The 13,783-nt window shown below is 43.5% G+C and overlaps 1 protein-coding gene across 2 annotated transcripts in view; it reads right to left on the reverse strand.

Moving 5' to 3' along the window:
* The window catches only part of FAM53A (family with sequence similarity 53 member A), a 73,070-nt gene extending 62,884 nt beyond the window's left edge, over nucleotides 1–10,186 (reverse strand). The window contains exon 1 of one of the 2 annotated variants that reach the window (XM_072862746.1): nucleotides 10,146–10,186. The gene's annotated coding sequence lies outside the window, so the exon portion shown is untranslated. Of the gene's footprint in view, nucleotides 1–10,059 lie in introns of both variants that reach the window. The other variant, XM_072862745.1, reaches the window with a different exon arrangement.
* Nucleotides 10,187–13,783: the final 3,597 nt, after the last annotated feature.

Raw genomic sequence — 13,783 nt, forward strand, 5'->3', positions numbered from 1 at the left:
TAAAGTTTAGTCTCAAGGATACATGGTATTCTGCAACTGATTATATTACTAAAATTTGAGCATCACACTTAATACAGAAAAACCTCCCACAACCAAGTATTACCCCACCTTGAAAGAGCCTTTCTGAACACAGTTCCCCCGTACCACCCTCAGTTGCAGTTTCCACAGCCAAGCTTGCCTAGCAGCATCACTGACAGCAGGACACATTTAACTAAACAAGACTGAAAAAGGCATCCTAACAAAATCCCTGTTTCTGTTGACTATTAAGGAGCTCGGAACAGTTAATTCAGCTGAAGGTGTTAGAAGCTAAGCGAGTAAATCCTACCCCGAATATCTAACCTGAGGGCAGGAACTGGGATATGCCTTGCTGTACAACTGAGTGCACAGACGCTGCATGCAACAAGCACAGCATTAATCCCCACTTTACCCACAGCCCCAGTCCATGCCAGCCACCACCTCTTCAAGGGGGGATACCTCTCAGTCCTACTATTCCACAGCAAAAATTGAAGTTTGGGGATAACAGCATGAAGCTACTTATACCTTAACAGTTTGAAGAAGAAACATAATGATTTTATTTTAAGATATGGCATTATGCAAATATAAGTTAAAAAGTCCTTTTACTTTTTCATAACATTAAAAATAAGCAACTATACTTCATCTTGTGTATCAGAATATAAACAAGTATTAACATCCTAAGGTACACTCAATACACATTTCACCATCCACATTGCCTTTAACTTCTCAACACCAGGAGATGCTGCCTTACTTCTTTGGCAACATATTGTGGGTTAAAAGTGATCACTGAAGTAATCTCAGCTAACAAACATTCAACATCTTTAGAGAAGGATTATCAGACTTTCTAAACCCCTGCTCAATTTAAGACTGTAGCATGATTTGAAAGGATAGATGTCTGTCCCCTTAGAGCATACAGTGGAAAGAATGATTAGAAGACAAATTATTCCAGCTTGTAGCCAATCGCATCAAAACTTTAACTACACTCAAGTATATCTGGGTGATGAGAATAAAATGCTACATATGCAGGGACTATAAACAGGGCAATGATTAGAGCAAGACTAAGGAAGTTACTGGAAGGTGGAGATGCATAGTAGTTTGAAAGTTTACAGGGAGAGATGCTGGATAGGCAACAATGAAGGGTATTTACAGAACTGTGTCAAACAATCCTAACAGAGAGAGAAAACTGAGAAACTCATTGCTATAAAGCGCAAGATTCATCATGTGAATCATGTTCAGCAGGGGAGATACCATGAGAACTAAGATTTTAAAGAGAAAGTTGCACCCATAGAGATGTCAACAAATACTTCCAAATACAAATCCAAGAAAAGTACTCTAAAGAAAAGTTAACTCCAAGTAGTGGGGCTTATTCTTCCACGCCTTGCTTGTGATGCAAGAGAAGTTTCATCTCAAGAATGGAGAGCTTAAAACAACCCTAACTACAGATTACTTCAGAGTCACTCTACACCACCTGGAATTATTTGCAAGGTACCAGATTTAGGCTGTTATGTGATATGTTTCAGTACAGACGGGAGCAGGCCATGCTTTTTTAAAAAAAAAGATTTGGACATCAGTTTCTGAAGCTGGGCCTGCCTTCGTGCCATGTCTGCCTTCAGAAAAAGGTCAAAATTCATGTGACTGGCCTCCAATTCCCCATATTCCAGTAGACTCCCAGGGGAGAGGAGGAACCTTTTGTGAACACTAAAAGGCAACAAGGAGGTGAGTAGCACCTAGCAGGTTCACTTTGGCAGAGTAGCAGGGTTTAGGGACAAAAGAGAACCTATTGAGGTCATACACCTAGGTTTACAGACTTCTGCTGTTGGCAAGCAAGCAAAGGCTGTATAGGGAATGCAATACTTAGTGGATAACCATACCCAGAGCAGTTATCAGTGGTACATGGGAGAACACACCAAACAGGAACCCAGCTCAGTTCACCAATTTCTTTGTTTCCCATCATCTGTTCCTGGCAGAGTAGGCTTGTTACAAGCAGGAGAAAGAAGGAAGAACCCCAAGACAGCATTAAAATTCTGCTTAACTCTGACAAACTGCAAAACTGTTCTGAAAGAAATAGGATACAATTCCATTCTGACAGGTATGCTTGGGCAGGATTAAATGAGCAAAGGGGAAGGCGAGTTCTGAAGAAGAAAGCTGTGGGCTAGGTTGGATCAACAAGCTGACCTTGAAACAAATGTTAAGTTGTTGTAAGAAAGTCAAATGTATGGAGATGCATAAACAGGAATCTTGGCTCCAGGGCACATGAAACAGTCTTTTACTCCACTCGGCACAGGAAAAGCTCAGCCAAAGTACAAAGTTGGGCTTTAAGCACCACACTGAAGACCACTGCGAACTAACTTGAGTAGAACAAGAATGATTAGAGATGAAAAAACATGACCTCTTGGGAAGAACGGAATACACTAGTTTTATTTAGGCCAAAAGTATCACAAGGCTGCAGGGTGGAGGGCAAGACACAAGGAAACAGGAACATGGCAAAGAACAGTTCAAATATTTTTAAAAGATTACTTACTAGAAGGGAAAGAATAGCTGTCCCTCATGCCTAGGGAATTAGGCAATAAGCTCGACCTGCAGTAAGGAAGATGTCTAGTTCCACGTTCAGAACAAGTTTTAATGCTGAGGACAGTAAAGACCTGGACTGAGGAGAAAGTAGAGCTGCTCAAACTTCTTTTATCAGTGACATTAGATGTGCAATATTGGTATGGGGCAGGGGACTCTCACAACCAGCCTACACATTTTTCAGCCCTGCTTTTTTTTTTTAAATGACTACCTCAATTTCAAGCCACTAATTTCTTTGCTTATCCTCCTACAGCATATGTTTAGTTTGAATAAGCTAGAAGTTACTTTTCTGATTTTTTTTTTTTTAAACTAAAACTTCAGGATTTGCGTGTTCAGGCTATTTTACTATACAAGAAAAGAAAAATCACACCTGCCTTATAATTTCTTCACGCAGAAATAAATCAACTCCAATCATCTCCCATGGTAGCATGCAAATTTCAGCAATACTGCAGTCTCCTGTTGTACCTTTCTCCTCTGACCAACAGAAACCAGAAGCCGATTACTTCAAAGACCTGCGTGCTTAGCCTTCTAACAACCTAGAACAGTGATGTAATAGCTTTCATTGATGCGGTGTCACAAAGCACAGTCACACAACCATATGCATGCACCTTTTACTACAACTATAGCCTTAGGCTTGGTTAGGACTTCCTGAGGATGGAAAACGCTGCATGCAAACCAAATGCTCCAAAAAACATCTCATCTACTCAGGATTTTACAGATGGGCAGTTGAAGCAGACAGCATTAGTTACAGCCAGTCAGAAGTAGCCTGTGCCTGAGATAAGTTACATGCTCACTTTTAAACTGCAAAATAAAGCCACTAAACTGAGGAAGAATTAACTCTAGGAGCTCAAGCACAAATAGGACACCTACGAAGCATACAACAGTTAGACAACATACTATCCTTTTTTATTCTCCGTAATAGTTTCGGTACTACAAGTGTTTACCCAGGTACTTGTCTGCTTTGCTTAAATGCCATCCTTCTGATTTGTGAAACATGAAAATAAGAGAGCAGCAACAGTCCACCTTTACCCTCCAGGAATTCAGCAATTCCTTATCCAAAAATTGAACCAGACAGGTCTGATCAGGATGGAGCGCTAATGGAAGAAGATGAGGTAAGCAAGCACACACATAGCCGAGCTCAAGTAGACTACCACACGTACTGAGAAGCGAGCAGGCTAAGCATCACACATGTTCCAGTGCCAGCAGCATCTTCTTCTAACCAACAACTCTGCTATTGTATCTTAACCTTTGGTAGCCCCTTACAGCAGGCAACAGCACTTAGTTTAGCCTCCAAGTTACTTACACTTCTCAAATTCATCAAGTTTCAATTCTGTTGTTCCATTTCATCACTTTTAAAAAATTAAAAGATGAGGTCCTAGGTACCCACTCTTTTCCCCTTTCCCACTAGAAGAAATATATACCATGTTTTAGCCAATTCAAGTAAGTAGTTATTGAATGCTGTTTTCATTACTCGTCTCTCCTCCTCACTTACTAAATACTGCATCAAATTACGCTCTGGAGCACAGCAGTAGTCTTGAGGCATGCTTACACACCACTACACTCTATTCCAAATAGGACATAATTAATAATTATTTGCCACTACTATTAGACTGGGATAATTGAACAAAAAGGTTCCTTTTTTTTTAAGCTAGGATTGTAATTCTAACTGTCAGCTCATAAAAAAACTACACAGCCATACAAATAGATCCTAGGTCCCTAAATAGAGACCATCACTTAAAAAAAAAATCACACCCTCAAACAGTCCATAGAACAGAAGTCTCCTGTGTTATGAAAACAAAGCTGGTTCATACCATGATACAAAAATCACCTGCAACCTCAGTGGCCATCTACATGTTGCCTAAGAAATGCTGAGCTGCAAGAGACAGAACCCAGCAGATCCAGACCCATCCAGCCTCAAGCACATTTCCACAACTCTGTGTTGATTCATAATCTGTCACACCTGAGGCTCCAAACTTTAACCTTTTTCATATTCTGCACACCACTTTGGACTGTGCAAGTTGATAAAGCAACAGGGTTTGTCAGATCCTAATGACATACAGCTTCGTCACTTGCATCCTTCCTTAAATAAGATAAATGTTCATCCCTTTAAAACCAGAAGAGGTCAAATCAACAGAAGCGTTGACAGAAGACAGACAAGTGCATTTTTCATTGGGAAAGCAGGGGACTTAAAGGAAGCAGTACCTTTAAAACAAAAATTTTCCCTATAAGCAAGCTTTGGAGGGTAGAATAAAGAACGCCAACATCATATAGTATCCAGTAGTAACTGTATGAAATGAAGAAATACTTTACTACTACAAAATCTAAAGCCACAGTTAAGAAGGTGAAACAATACATGTGCACAGCACTGAAGGAATGATTTAGTGCCACTGACATCAACACAAACTGCACAGAGCAAAAATTAAACATGCTGCAATAATAATTTGAACTGCCCAATTAGGTTAAAAAACACATTTACCCTACAAATTAAAAAGCCTCCCAAACCCCTCAAAGGCATTAATGCTGTTCACAATGTTATTTGAGATGCAAATTAGAGACCTAAAGTTAATATAACACCAACAGAAGTTCCTATTATTCCCATTCATGGCTCAAGGGGAGGCGACAGTAGAAGAGAAGCCACAGCCTGGTATGAGGTCTTATTAGGACAGTAAAGGGGTTTTGCTCGTTTTTAAAATTAACTCACCTTAACTTCAGTGTAGAAATTGCCAAATTATAAATGTGGTCTTTCATAAACCCAGAAAACTTAAGTGCATTAACAAGTAAACAGCAAGCCAGCTGCTGAGGCTGGCTGGATGAGGGGTGGGTGGTAAGGAGAAACAAGTTTTCTTCAGAAAAAGAGGAATTCAGATCCTGTCTTCCAGCATCACAGATCTCAGTCTAAAGTACAAAACTAAAGGTATAGACCGTGATGCTGCAGTTACTTCTTCAACTATTTCCTGTACCAGCTGGGTTCCAATTTTCAAGCTCAGCAAACGCAGAAACGGCTTTCTTCCATCTCAAATGCCTTTCCCGCAATGACACGTAGGTCTTGGTATACCGAGTCAGTTTTGCAAATGACACGTCTAATGACAGCTCTAGGCAAAGCATTGATTTCACACTCTTAGCTCTTTCTGTAGAGACAGACTTACACACATTGAAGAGCAACTGCCACCACTGGACTGTGAGTATGTCCGAAGTTCTAGGCCTGCAATTTGATAAAACATTGAAAGTATTCTTCCCTGTACTTTACACTAGAGTTTAATTTTCACAGGAACTTAAACCAATATTGTCATACCAAATTCAGAGCAATGATGCTAACATCAAATAATCAGAACCCTTGATCTTACTGTTAACACCCAACAAGTAAACATATGTGATGGCCTGTGTTTCACTAAAATATAATCAAGTTCAAACAGCAGAAAGCCAATTATATTAGTTTTGTTTTTATAACTCAGTAAGTTTCCTAATTGAAACATTTCATATTTTCTAAAGCATGATATTCAACTGTTTGCTTAAAAAAATACTGCTGTCAGTAAACTGAGAGCCATAACCCAGATAATGTATTTAGTAACAAACCCTGCCTACTTCCTCCCCTCAACCTAAAAATTAGCAGAAACATGGCCTTCAGAAGTTATTCCTGCCTGCTACAAAACGTTAGAAGTTAGCTGAGCAGTTTCTTGCCAGCTTGTTGATGACATTATTTCCCAAACTGACTGAACAGAAAAGCCAAAACAGCACAAACCAGAAATAGCAATATTAAAGAGCTGACAGTTACCTTGATTTCAGGTTTTTCTATACTCAACAGTACTGCAATATCCAGTTGGGTCATCATAGAAAAAGTTGTAAAACAGCCTAGAAAGGAGTTAAAAATATGCTTTTTTTTTTTTTACAGGCTTCCTTTTGAGGCGGAAAGAAAATCCTGAAAGAAAACCATTTTCTGAAAATACGACTGTCTCAATCCCCCTAGCAGAGTGTTTACAGTTAAGAGAAACCAACAAAGTGCGGATTTTTTTTATACAGACTCTCTTTCATCACTGGATTGCAATACTTCAGTGTCAGCTAAGATCTTGTTAACCACACAAACTTCATGACATACCAAAAAACAAGTTGTCAACATAAATGGCTACCTCTCAGGTATACACAGTCAATAGATTAAAACAACTTACCCACTAAGAAAATATCAGCCACTACAGTACACGGAGTTCAAGTAGCTGTTTTCCTAGCCATGAATTTCTTCCCTAGAATTAATGAACAGGGCTACCTTCTGCTCATTAACCCTTCCTTCAGGAGTGCTCATAAAGCCCTTCACAGGTTTCTGTGTGTCGTTTCACCCCCCCCACTAAGCTTATGTTACTTACAGTATCTAGAATAAAAGTTACAGCTATTTCCGTAACGGACAGGAATCTCTTACATGTTCTACCATAATGTATTTCAAAATTTAAGTTTATATGTAGCTTGTGTAAGACAAAAGACAAGGTCCTATGAACATTTACCTGCAAGACCATTCTCAGATGAATATCACATCTCAAGAATGTAGTAATGTAAAAATAGTCCAACAAGTTTATTTTATTGAAATAAAACTGAAAGTTTAAAGCAAGCTAAAAGAAGCACAAAACTTGTGGGCTTGCAGGGGAGAGGGAAATTCACTGTTGCCAAAGGAAAAATTTCTGTTTATATTATGACCTTCAAAATACACAAAAATAAATTTAAATCACGATATAAATACTAATAATTTTCCACTAAAGGTTTAACAAGACTTCTTATTAGTATTTAAGAAAATTCAAAGCAGAAGCAGAAAGGACAAATTGTTAGAACAAAACTCAAAACCAGCATCAAAAAAAGTGTAGGAGCAAGGAAAGAATCATGTTTGGAAAGTTTTAAGTACACCATGTTTCTAAAGGGAATAATCTATCAAACCACAGGAGGTGACTAGAACTGCCATCATCACTGCTAACACAAAGGAATGTAGATTGGGGGGAGGCAACAGAAGAAGGGGGAGAAAGAACAGGGAAGGGAAAAGGAGAAGGAACTAAAAAAGGGAGCTACAGTAATGGCTACCAGACTCTCAAGGAATTCCTATAGGAAAGAATAAATCCTTCCTGCCTTTTTAAAATAAAGCAATCCGTGCAATAAATTGCTGCCATCTCAGTAACGTTAAGCTTTCAGTTTATCTGCCCACCATATTTTCATAAATATAGTTTTATGCCATATACTAAACTTCCACAGCATAACACAATGGTTGCTAATACAAACAGGATTTCTTCTTTCAGTCTCCTTATTCTTCTGAATCATAGTATCCTTCAGAAAAACAGCTTTTCAAGAGGAAGTAGGGAAATATAACTACACCAAATTTAAAATATCCCTTTACAATTACTTAATCAATTTTAATTCTCAAGTTAAAGAGAAAATAACTATGGGTTACACACTGGCAGGTAAAGGCTGCTAGAGGACAGCCAGATTACCACAGCATGGAACATGCTGAAAGGATATCATTAGGGGGATGATCTTGCAGATCAGAATTTTAAGTTTGTCTAATAGGCAGCATGTACTTCCATATGACGAAGAGTAGAATCTTGTTACTGCCAAAAAAAATAGGGATGATTAAAAATAACAGACATATTAATATGAATAGTATGTCCCAGAAATTCAAAATAAATGAGTAGCAAACCCATTTTCTAGTTAGGAGTTCCACCAAGTAGAACTACTTGGAATATATGTTTTAGCTCCCTCCACATACTGTTCTCCTGCCTCTGAATACAATTCTTCCAGGCATTTTCAGAAGCACAATAATTGTAAAGACACAAGCTCTTTGGGCTTGATCGTGTACACTGCATCTCCAATAAAACCGGATCAAGTCACATGCTTCATTAGGAAAGTTTTTGCTATTCAAACATTGTACTCCAGATTTCACAAGCCCTACGAGAAGCACACAGACTATTCACAATTAAAACGCATCCAGAAACATTTCAGCTTGCCACAAGATACACAGACTTACTGGTTCTTGCCAAAAATGGCTTTGACGAAAATATTTTCTAGCAGTCAGGCATATGAATGGGAGGCAATGTAACACTAAAGGCTGTAATAACTGTTCTCAGGAGCTAATTTTAATGTAAGCACAGTGAACCAGAAAATAGATTTGACCAGCTGGCTCGACTCATCCCGAGGCCTAGAACTGGGCATGCACATTAAAAGCCAGTGTCTTATCTGGTCTGACTCACCAAGCCACTCTCAACCCCGCAACCTGAAAGTTACAGTGCTACTACAAAGCACTATTTCTCTAACGGCTGTTCTCTGAACGGTTATGACAGATATATCATTTACCTAAAGAGAGAAACGCCTTAACTTTCAGATCTCTACCAGAAGAGTTCAGATAACTGACGCAACGCTAAAGCAGAGGATCATCTACAACCGCCCGCCTCTCCGTCTCACAAGACCTAAAGCGACCTCCTTAAATAGCATCCCAAATTTCAAGCACCACATTTCTATTTGGCCTTCGCGCAGGCGAGAAGACGTTTAATAAGCCAAATAATCAGAACAAAGCCATGTCACTGCCCTTAGAAAAGCCGGCATAACACAAAGAGCCTATTCACTCCTCGATCTCGGGAGTTTTTAACCCAACTGGTCGTTACACGTACGAGCCATAAATTAGGAATCAACTTTCTTATCGCTGAGGGAGGGGGATGAAGAAAATAATCACCCTTTTCACCCAGGAATCACTGTGGAAGGCAGCTATTGTGGAAAAACATGCACCTACTCTGACGTAACTCCATCCTTGAGCAACGGAGGGGAGAATCGCCTCCAAACCCGCGGTACGTGCCCGCAGACGGCTGTCCCGCGGGGCAGCGGCACAAAGGAATGCCCGCGCCCAGCCGAGCCCCGCGGAGCCCGGGGACCGACCTCCCTCCCCTCCCTCCCCGCACGGCCCAGGCAGGCCGGAGCCCTGGCCTGGAGCAGCCCGCTGCCTGTCGGGAGAGGCACCGCCGCGCAGCCAACCCCGTTCCCATCCCGAGCGGCAATTATTAATGCTAATAAGTTGTTTTGGGGGTTTTGTGGTTGGTTTTTTTTTTCTTTCCGTTTGCCAGGGCTGCGGGCAGCCGCCGTTTCGCTTCCACACGAAGTCTTCAGCTAATGGCAGGGCGAAGGGGAGCTAAGCTTTACCTCCAGCCGGCATGAAGGAGCGCGGCCCCCCGCCTGACCACCAGCAAGTGTTCAGTATCTATACCCATTTATCTATCTACCTATCTAATTAAGGAGGCGAGCAGCCCGCAGCTCTGGGGCAGCAGGAGGCTGCTGCCGCGGGTAAGGGCAGCTTCGGGGTGGCACCCCCACCCCAGAGGGTCCCCCCCGGGGCGGCGCCCGCCCGCCCGCCCGCCGAGAGCTGTCCGGTCCCCACAGCCGCCCGGGCTCTGCGAAGGGGTCCGGGCCTGGCCGTCTCCCCTCCGCTGGGCACTGCCTCCGAGCCGCCTCAACGGCTGTTACCTGCCGGCTGCGCTCGCCCTCCGCCGGCGGGCGCTGCCCCCGCGGCCTCCCGCGTCCCCCCTCACCGCAGCGCCGGCCACCGGTACCTGCGCCCGCCCAGGCCGCCTCCCCTCTGCCTATGGACCAGCTCCTCAATGGCAATTGAACAAAACACAGCCGGCTCCGCCCCCTCCCGGCACCCGCCTGCGCCCATTGGTCGGACCGCCCCCCGCCGAACTTTGACCCGCTCTGCCATAGGGCGGCGGGGCGCGCTGGCCCGGCCCACAAGGGGCGGGGGGCGGGCCCGTTCCCGGCAGGGACGCACAGATGTGGTGCCGGCTGGGACGGGGAGGACGCGCCGGACTACAGCCCCCAGGAGGCATTGCGGCGGCGCGGCGCCCTTCTCTCATTGGCTAGCCAGGGAGCGTGCGGAGGGGCGCCTGTGGGGGGGGGAGCTGCGCTTCTCGCCTGGAGGGGCGATTACGTCATCGCGTCCCCGGATGGAGCCGCAAGAAGGACGCGGGTGCGCGTGTGGCGCAGCGAGCGGGGCACGGCGGTGTCCAGCCGGCTAGTCTGCGCATGCGCCCCGGCGAGCGAGGGGGTCATCTCAGGAGGGTGGGAATGCCTGGTGCTGGTGGCTCTCCTCAGAGCGATGGGGCTGGGGCTGGGGCCTGGCGGGGGGGAGGGTGTGGGGGGCTGCCCCTTGCTCGGAGCGGGGCCCGAGCATGCCAGTCAAGGCTGCCCTGCTGGGTTTGGGCCTTGTCAGTCTGTGGGCGACCTCCACCGAGGCCTGGCTTGGCCCAGCTGGTTGCACCCAGCCTGGCAGCACTGGCAGAGCCTCTCCGCAGAATGGCTGAGGTGCGGGCACCCGGGCCGGTGGCAGTCCCAAAAGGAGCAGGAATGGCACTCGGGGCTTCCCCCAGAAGCCATCGCCATGGCTTGCCCTAACTAGCTCCTGCTGCTTAAGTTACCTTACCCGCAGCTGGTTCTTCCCAGCTCCCTTTGGAGAGGTGCTGCTCTGCGCTGTGCAACGGTGTGGTTACACTGCCCTCTGCTTGCCTGCTCCGTGCTTCCCTCAGCTGGCAGTCTCCAGACCAATCTGCTGGAAATAGCTCAGCTTCATCTCCCACAGAGGTCCCGCATGGACCCGAGCTGGTGCCGTCTTCCTTTGTCTCAAAATGGAGGCCAGAAAAAAAAAAATCAACATCTGCTTCTTACTCTGCAAGAAATATTCCTATGGGAGTTTTTCAAAAGCAGTTATGAGTCAACCGTAGTGAGGAAGTGGGATGTGTTTGGACAACAATTACATTGTACGCTTGTCAGGGCAGAGACTGCTTTATGTGGATGCATAATCCTTAACATCATGAGAAACCAAACCCTGATTTACTGTTGCCTACAGGCCTAACATTACTGAGGTACAGGTATTTTTTATTAACGGTGACTATTAGCAAGCTCTTCTCATCCCTTTAACAAGCATCTGTTACTTCAGCCTTCTGCAACCTGTTCCTCAGTGTTTGCACATGGAGTTGTATTTCACTCCCTCACCTTTCCTTTGACCCAGAAGTTTTTCAGCTGACTTTACCTTACTATCCTGTAAGATTTTGCTGAATTACAAGAGAATGTTGCAATAGATACCTGAGTTAACGTTGCAATGCAGAGTTCAAAACCAGAACTGTGTTCCTGAGACATCCTTACTTCAGCTTGCTTATTTTCTAGGCACTCAAATTTGAACCTTGAGAGACCAATAACTTCAAACCAGTTTTACTTCAAACAGCATTACCAGGTTTTGCTGCTTGTTCTTCATCACTGCCCTCTCACCTTTTACACCCTATATAACCCCCACAGTACTCAGTTTCTTGAAAATTTTGCATGTTTATTCTGTTTTGATAAACTTTAGGCTGAAATCTTTTCAAATAATTTTCCAAGATACCTTTCCCAAATGATAAAACGAATATTTAAATTAGTGTACTAGCTCTCTGTAAGATCAACACCTACGTCTCTTTAGAAAGATCTTGCCCGTGATTAAAGGTACACAGAGAAAAGTACACCGCTTTCTCTCATAGTTCAGTCCTGGCTCTTGAAGTACTTTCTGGTTGTGCTCATTTTGCTCCTGGCCTTATTGTGAATTCTAGTGCCTGGGAAATTGTAGTTCATCTGCTTTCGTGATCCTACCCATAACCTTGGCAGGGATTTGGCTCCATCCGTAATCAGTTTCATACACAGAATTCCCCATTGAAAACAAGTTACCCCTGAAGCATTTCATTGCTAAATCCTTATCCAAACTTAGAATTAACAATTTAGTTTTTTAAAAAAAATAATGAAGTCCTAATATAATTTTATCTTTCACAACCATTATAAGTATTCCACTGGAGTTTAGCAACTCAGGCGTGAGATTTTGATGTAAAACTGGTTTTCCCTCGCCTACAAGTTCAACCATTTTCATAGTTTTGAAACATTAATGTTTCTCTCAGCCACAATACTTTCCTCCAGCCTCCTGCACTGTTTCTGCTGCAAGTAAGGTAAAACCAGCAGGAACTTTGTGTTTCTGAAACTGAACTGCCTCTGGATTGCAACTGCTTACTTCCCGCCACGGCTGCAGGGGTGGGGGAGGCATGTGAAAGGAGCTACAGCCGCGCTCCCCCAGCAGTCAGTGCTGCTGCTCTCAACTTCCACAGGCTGGATATTTCCAACTAGGGTAAAAACTTAGCAGTAATTAAATTATCTTATGGATTAGATAACTCTTAAATCTTCTTTCTCTTCTTCTGTAATGCTCCCCTGTGATTTTGCCCCATTTCTTTTATCACTGCCCATTCTTTTCTCCAGCTTTATCAGCTTTTTTTGCATTGCGACAGTGGCTGATCCTCTCTTCTACTGGGGTGGAGCTGCCTTCAGCCATCTGTAGTCCAAAACCAGGTGGGAAGCTGAGCCCTAGACTAGTAATGTTACAGAGGTGGTACCTCCTGTGATCAGCTGGTTGCATCCCAAAATTTGTCACATGGGCAAATCACATGCAGCGGTCAACTAAAACTAAGGGACCGGGGTGGGAAATAGGAGTGAGCGATCATATCCGAGACAGGGCAGGTGGTAGCTTTAATCAATGTCATTCAGTATTCAACCATAGTCGTCTTTTATTTTATACCCAAGAGTAAAGCTCTGGCAGGGATCCAGTTTATAATTCAGATCTTGGTAAACACAGACCTAAATTTCCCTCATGACAAGGTTCGATAGTAATTGTCTAGCACTTTAAATATCTAATTACAACATGCTACCACATGTTAAAGTGGTCGGTGTCTGTTCACTCCACTGTGTGTCTCCAGGAAGGGCCATCTGTTTCCAACAAAACAGCGAGACATGAATGTAGACAGGTTTCTAAATTAAAAAAAGAAACTAAAGAGAGACACAAAGCTGTCTTTACAATAAAGCACAGGCGGAAATAGGTGCAATCAGAATGAACCTCAGGAGAAAGTTTTCACCTAGGGGAACCGATGCATGGCATGATTGCTCTAAGATACCCTTCTGGGGATTATTTTATGTACCTAAACTACTGGAGTGAGCATATAGAAGTCTTCACTATGTACACAGATATGTTCAGTTTGGTCAATCTTGACACCTATTTTCCATAAAGGAATAGCAGTTCCTTTTACATCCCGTCTCAACACCTAGCTCCTAGATCCAGTTATTCAAGGAAGGGAATGTTTTCCCCTCCTTAGAACATGGTAGATAGGTGTGAGTGACACGCTGGCTT

The sequence above is a fragment of the Ciconia boyciana genome, chromosome 5, assembly GCF_034638445.1.
Source record: "Ciconia boyciana chromosome 5, ASM3463844v1, whole genome shotgun sequence".
In the NCBI taxonomy this organism is placed as follows: Eukaryota; Metazoa; Chordata; class Aves; order Ciconiiformes; family Ciconiidae; genus Ciconia; species Ciconia boyciana.